At 42.0% G+C, this 7,724-nt stretch overlaps 1 non-coding gene across 1 annotated transcript; it reads right to left on the minus strand.

The window, feature by feature from the left end:
* Positions 1-269: 269 nt before the first annotated feature.
* Positions 270-342, minus strand: Trnav-cac (transfer RNA valine (anticodon CAC)). Its single transcript has one exon. It is a non-coding gene; the product is annotated as a tRNA-Val (tRNA).
* Between the last annotated feature and the right edge of the window lie 7,382 nt (positions 343-7,724).

Here is a 7,724-nt window from a genome sequence, read left to right on the forward strand (position 1 = left end):
TCGGAAAGGAAGAGAGCACTTTCTTGTCCATCTGTAGGGCTCTGGTTTTCTATTGTTACCAGCTGTAATGCCTCCCCAAGGACATGGGGCCTTCCTAGGGCTGTCCAGAGGCACCTCCTCCCTCACCAGCTACCTGAGCCACTGCCCATCAGAAGATCAAAGTGCCTCTCTCTGTCCATGTCACTACTCTTGCTGGCAGGAATGAGTAAGCCTCATTTCTCTGCATAGGGCTTCTCCTTATGGAATGTCTTATCCACTTGATTGATTGTTTGTGATGCTGGGGATTGAACCCAGGGCCTTGTGCATGTGAGGCAAACGCTCTACCAATGGAGCTATATCGCAAGCCCAACTTCTTCATCCACTTTGAAATTCTTAGTGTTTGACAACCACCACCCAAAAAAAAAAAAAAAAGACACAAAGCTATTTTGCTATTTTTGTACCAAAAAAGCATTTATTGATTTTCTTTATTTCAGTTTGCAATTTAAATTCAAGGTACAGGCCCCTTCTCTCTGTCAATCACCTGCTATACTTTGGCCCCGTGTGTCTTTCTAGGTTCACAGACCCAGGAGAAGGACAAGTAAGAGCATTCTTGCAAAATCTGCCATATTCAGAAATTCAGAACTTCAAAGGACAACAACAAAAAAAAGCTTCCCATCCCATTTCTTTGTTTGTGTTGTTCTTTCTTTGGAAGCTAATTTCTAACTAATCATAGGAGAAAGGAGGTTTGGGCAATTAGGCTGTAAATCTGATCTGCAGAGGAAGCCCACCGGGATGCTCTTTTCCTGCGGCTGGAATTTTGGCCAAAATCATCTGGGAAACTTTCCTCTTCTTCTAATAGATTCTGCCTATGGAGACCTTGTAAACAATGCCAAACATGCTTCACATTTGTATAGCCATTTTAGATCTTTTTTTCCAAACTCTTGTCATATTAATCATCTCACTTGATCTTCACCAGTCTCTTGGGAGATGGTTAGAGAAGGGACCGAGATGCATACATCACAGAAGAGAGAAATGAATACAGAGAAACTGTGCTACTTTCCCAAGGTCACAAAGCCAGCTAGCTGGTCAGAGACAACCAAGTCTAGAGACCTTATTTTTAAATCTATAGCTTTATCTGTAGGGTGGGTCACAAATACAGATCTAAATCAGAAACCCAACCATAAAAGCCTCTAAAAGTCAACTCCCTCCTCTGGATCTATTTACTACTTCCCCCATATTAATGTTTGACGTTGGGATCACAGTTGTTCTCTGGTAGCTCTACTTGTCATCTGGTGACTTCTTGTTCCCTTCACCATCTGCCTGATACTTTCTCAGAAATCAGAGGACAGGGGAATAAATTGGTAAATCTTCCTTTGATCTGTTTTAAATGAAATCCTATTTACAAGATACACTTCACTTCTTTTGATGAGCAGCTTGCTAATTAGCTCACATCTGAGAGCAGGTTCCCTGGGAGAAAAAAAAAATTAATTAGTTCATTCCATCTCAAAAAGACACAATTCCTGAACTAATTATGGTATTTGAATGATTAATCTCCTTTAAATACACATGTGTTCAGGAGTACTACAGTTAGGAAGAATGTGTGATGAGAAGAAAGAAAGGGAAGTGGAATGAGGCAGCAGTGTAAGGTGACCCTCCTGCCCTCCTGGGCCAAGGGAGAGCTAGGCATTCTTCATTATCAAGTAGAATACTGTCGAAATGCAAAATGGTGTAGTTGGTAAAGTTCACTCTGATCCCTCCTGCAGTCTTCCATTTTCTGCTTTTTTATAAACCCCTGATGGCTGGTGTTTTAATATCAATCAAATTACTAATAGGAGCCTATCGGGGAGAAAAAGGTCACTTAATTTATACTAAAATATTAATGACTTTCAATGTCACTTTCTATCTGGTTCTCTTTCTCCCACAATTATGGGATCTTCAACAGCAAGCTGTGATTGTACTCCAGTGAATGATCCTCTTCTTTCAGTCTCCTTGAGGTGGCATGTCAATTTCTTCTAAGATCCCTTTAATAATAATAATAATAATAATAACAATAACAATAATGCGGAGGCGTGTTAATGATGTCCTCCAAGGGCACAAAGATTGGGAATATATAAACCATGTGTCCTGCCATTCTGATCATAGCTTGTAAAAAAAAATGAAATGTGGGGAACCAGGGAGAGTTTGGGGGATTCATGAAGTCACACTGCATAGGGTAGAACCTATTCCTTGGGAAAGGCTGGCTGCCACTAAGGGTCATATATATCCAGTAGGGGTTTTTATTCACTTCAATATTCATATTGCAAAGCCCTTGGGAATAGAAATTCTTTTTTAGTATCTCAAGAAGGCAACTCTCAGTTGACCTTGAATAAATGTTGAAAAAGCACAAAAGAGGTAGCTTAGTAAGTGTGAAATGGGTTACTAAGGTCAAACAATTAATATAAAAGTTTGGAGACTGAAGAAAGAATATGAATATATCAGAACTGCTATGATTTCAATGACTGTCCCCACGGGTGTGTGCTAAAGACTTGGTCTCCAGGATGACACTATTAGGAAGTTCTATGCACTTTTAGGAGGTGAAGCCTCATGGCTGATGGTTGATCACTGGGGGAAGAATGCCCTTGAAGGGTATTGTGAATCTTCAGTCTCTTCCTCTCTATTTTGCTTCCTGGGGGATGGGAAGAGTGGTTTTTCTCCACTGCATGTCTTGCCATTTGGGCCTCTCTAGAGGCCCAAAGTAATGAGGCCACTCATTCAGGGATAGAACCTCCAAAATTGTAAGCCAAAATAAACCTCTTCTCTTCATCAATTAGTTGCCTCAAGCATTTCCTTATAGTAACAGAAAGCTGACTAACACATGATAATCAAAATTAAGCATAGATTTATTCCAGTCATTCTGGTAGCCAATACAAGATGAACAACAGGTTCAGTTGTACAGTTCTCCTGATATAATTTAAAAGTCTATGAAAGTCTATCTGGAAAGAAATTTTTTTCTAGCATAAAGTCCTTGGAGATTATATTCTCTGGCTTCTCCTTATTAAAGATCATTGAGTGATATCACAGCCAATAACTTTGAAAAGGATCCTTCAAAAGATTCAACAACATGTTTTAAGTGGAGTTTTTTTTTTAATCAACTCTCTGAGATATAGTGAAAATTTCATTCAATTATGTATAACAAAATAGTATAATAGTAGAGTTGCCATAGGAACTCCCACCTTCTGCCCTACCCAGGTGGGCTCCAGCCTTCTCTCTGAGCCTTTTCCTTGTGCTTCCCTCTTTTCAGGGCCTTCCAGTGATCTGAGATGGAGATAAGTGCCTCCCTGTAGGATGAAGATTGAACTGAGCGCCATATGCAGGCACATTCCCCCATCCGAGCCTGGTCCAGGTACACGGAGGCATAGGGCAGCACAAAGAGCAGGGGTGGGAGGAGCCCTGCCTCTGTCTTGGAATGGTATGTGCCCTTGGATAAGTCATTTTGCCTGCCTTGGACTTGGCTTTCTCTCCTGGAAAATACCTATAGTTAGACTATCAGAAGCATGCAAAGGTTTTTCAAGCTTGCAGAAAATAAACACCAGGCTTCAAAATCCACGTTTTTTGTGACAACCCAACTGCCATTAAAGCACATCACCTATCGACCGTATGCAAAGGAATATGTGTACCGGTGTACCGATGTAGCTATTCACAAAACCAGTGAGCTAGATTTGACCCAGAGGCCATAGCTTGCTGACCATTTGACTAGACTATCTAAATATAGTTTTATAATAAAAACAGAACACAATACACAAATACTAGCCATGTATGTAATTTCGTAGTAGCCGTGTTTTTTTTTTTAAAAAAAAGATAAAATTAATTGTAATGGCATACTTCATTTAAACTCAACATATCCAAGGTATTATTTCAATATACAATCAATATGAAAACTTATTCATGATATCTATTTTCCCTCCTTTTAAAAAATACTGAATCTTTGAAATCCATTCTGTATTTTTACACAACTCTGGTGGACTCACCACATTTTAGGGGATCAGTTGCCCCCCCATGGTGGAGACTTACTGTGAGGTACTTAGAGGTTCTTTCTCCTCTCCACTTACTTCCTGTATTCCATGAGAAAAATACAAAGTAATGAGCCTTTATTTTGTTTTCTCATCCCTGATCATTTAATGTAAGTCTGCAAAAGATGTGATAATAATTGTCAGGAGGTCAGTGCAACTTCTGAGTGACTTGATTACTATCTCACTGCAATTAGTAAATAGCTGATAATGTCTTCTTGCAGAGCTCCAACACATGCCCCCACCCCCACCCCCAGGTAAGCTCCTAGTGAGAGAGAGGTGTGAGCATTCACCACGGGTGACAGGTAGAGAGTGGAGGGGGTGGCCAGGGACTTGGCTGGAAAGAGCCACCCACATGAGGTACTTCTCCAAAGTCTCCTCTTTGACTTGAATGTGCTACTTCACAGGATAATCTGTTTTCATTTTTTTTTTGTTTTGTTTTACTTGAATTTCTCACCAGCAACTGTTTTCAAACGGGCTGCCCTGCCCACACTCCTTTCAACAACTAGCTCTTCTCACCACAGATCTGTGACCAAAATTCACGCTCCCAGAAGATGCACCACATTTGTCACCATGCCCTTGGGAATAGGTTTACATAACAAGATGCTAAACTAGACGTCTTCACTGAGGCCCCAAGACACAGTGGGTTTCAACATGCTGGAGGGAGTTGTGACAGATCATGAAACTGAAATGTCCTTTGAGGATTGATAGGTGACTCAAAGGGCTCCCCCACAGGAGGGCAGGAAGGAGTGGGGGAGAGGAGGCGTGGGGAGGACTTCTTTGGAGAGGGCAATGCCATGCATCTTGTGGCCCTTATTCTCTCTAAACTGCTAGCAAGAACTTTAAAAGACTGCCAGGGACTCACTGGACAGTTGCACAGACAGACCACAACAGGAGGGCTGGGGAGAGACCCTAGAGAATTGGGAAAGGAGAGGTTGCTGTGCTGGGATTCACTTGAGCCCCCAGAACATTCCAGAGCCAGGGAGTCTACGAGGGCCAGACACAGAGGGGGAGCAGGTGGGCATGGGGGGAGATTGGGAGAGAAGGATGCTAGTCCCCTTCCCCGACCCCCTTCCCTAGTTGAGGGTGAGTGGGTAATGAGTCTAGGGGAAGGAGGGAGACCCCACTATCTGCTCACTTTAGGACCCGGGGAGGCTGCACTGCAGGACCTACAGTAGTCAGGGAGATTCACATTGGCTGAGTGACAAGGAAAACACTCCTCCCCCCATTAAAGAAAGGGAAGAAGGAAGAAAAATGACAACATGACATGTCACGAGCTGGTTTCAGATTCTTGACCTCAAGGTGTGACTGCACCCATACTCCATGTTAATACAGTCTCATTAAATGAGGAATAAGCAACAGAGGAGAGCTCAGCTCACACTCGACTCAGGGATGGCTTCCACCACTACTGGGTGCAATCGGGTTCTGTTAACATGGGGTTGGATCAAGGAGGCTCCAGGCCAAAAAAAAAAAAAAATCATGGTGTGGTTTAGCAGGCAGAAATGAAGATACCAGCTTCTCCTCAACTTTCCCACTCCTGCAGGACACTCTCAGAAAACATCTATTTGGCATCCACCCACTGGACCAGTTTGCCACTGGGAGGTGGATCAGCCCACGGGGCCTGAGCTTCCTCCTTCAGGCAACGCTGGACCCTGTTCATCCACAGCTTCAGGCACTTGCAGGCAGCAATTGCTAGACACCCTCTTCAGAGCTGAGCTCCATTTGTACTTTCTATGAAGACCTTATCTCTTGCTTTTTCTTCCTTTAGTGAGTTCATTTTCTTAGACTTCTATTATAGAATTGTAAAACAAGCGCTCAGACTGCCAGTACAGCCCCACACCAGCAGGTTTCTCGTTCAAGGACTCCAGATCCAAATGACATTTTTAAAGGAGAAGCCTCGGATTTCAGACTTCCATGAGACTTTTCCCAGAATGAGTTGCTTGACCTGGGAACAAGCAGGCAAAGTTTTGTTTTTGTTTTGTTTTAGTTTGGGGTTTTTATTTTTCATTTTTGCCAGGGTCTTCACATGAACTCTGCCCTTGGATGCACATTTGAAAGAGGATGTTCGAAATTCCTCTCCTCTCTGCAAGGAGCTGATCTGACCCCAGATTTAAAAATGTTCAACTCTGAAATTAAGAAAGGTCAGTGTAACGAAGTGACTGACAGCTTGATCCCAAGTGCTGGAGCATCTTAGCTGGAAAGAGGGCAAGCCCTAGAGCAGGAAGGATCAGCAATAAATCACAGCCAGAGCAGGAGGAGGCAAGGAGGTCTTGATAAATTAAACTGCAAATTCTTTGATCCATTTATTTTTAAAAAATGTTTATTGAGCATTCCAAAGGGGGGGGGACTGTTTTTCTGTATGTTAAACAACCACTCACAGTATACTTGCATATTAAGTCAGCTTTCTGTGACTGTGACAAAATACCTAAGACTAAAAAATTAAAGGAGAAAAAGGTTTATTTCGGCTCACAACTGTAGAGGTGCCAATCCACGATTGGTTTTGGCTCTAATGTCTGAGCTCATGCATGTGGCTTTTTTAGCTGCAGTTAGGTGGGTCTGAAACTTCTATAATGGCCTCTCCACTGTACCACATGGTCTCTCTGGCACTTTGGTCTACACCTCTCAGGTGGTGAAGGTGGGCTTACAAGAGACTGAAAGTAATTCAAGCTTGGGCACACAACTGGCCCAGTGTCCATTCTGCAGCATTCCATTGGTCAAAGTGAGTCCTAGGCCAGCCCAGATTTAAGGGAAGCAGGATGCAGCCCACTTTGGGCAGCATTTGCATGTGGGCATCAGAGCAACTGCTGGCATCATCTCTGAGCTTTGGGCCTTCAAGGTGACACTGCTGAGCCTGAGACATTCTCAGTAAGCCAGGGTCTTCAGAGGGACTAACCTAGTCCTAGGCCAGTAGTGTCTGTTGGCTCCCTGAAGAAGCAGCTGCAAGTCCTCTCTGGAGAAAAGCACCTTCAATGTACTCCACCACATTCTCATTACGTTTAACTAAATATAAACTCACAACCTAAAAAGTCATCAAATGCATAAGAAATAGCCACCATGAGTAAAAGGCAGTCAAAACTGCAAATAATACCATTAGACTTCAAATTTTTGAAATTATCATATACAGGATATAATATAACTATATAAATATTACCTTTTTCATTTTATGGATTAACCACCGAAATGACCCAGGCAATACAAAAGTGAGCATTCAGAAATTATAAATACACAGGATATGATGGCTTTTGCCTATAATCCTAAAACTTGGATTTTGGTACTTGCTATGAAGTTAATATCAGGGCTAAAAAGCATAATATGCATAACTTGAAAGAAAATAAGTAAACTGAAGAAGCTAAAGAAATTATCCAGAATATAACACTGAGAGACAAGGGGATAGAAAAATGTGACAGATTAAAAGACACAGGAAATAGAATGAGAAAGCATTTTTGCTCCCATTGCCTAATAGAGACCCAGAAGAAGAGAACAAAGGAGGGGATCACTCATAGAGATAATGGTTCAGAATTTTCCAGAACAATTGGCAATCTGAATACACAGATATTGGAAGCAGAGAGTAAACTAAATAGGATACGTAAAAAAAAAATAAAAATAAAATATATACCTAGACCTAGTGCAATGAGTCTAAAGACCAAAGACAAAAGTAGCCAGAGAGAAAAACATACGTCCCCACATAGACTGATGTAG

Source organism: Ictidomys tridecemlineatus, chromosome 1, assembly GCF_052094955.1.
Source record: "Ictidomys tridecemlineatus isolate mIctTri1 chromosome 1, mIctTri1.hap1, whole genome shotgun sequence".
Taxonomy (NCBI): domain Eukaryota; kingdom Metazoa; phylum Chordata; class Mammalia; order Rodentia; family Sciuridae; genus Ictidomys; species Ictidomys tridecemlineatus.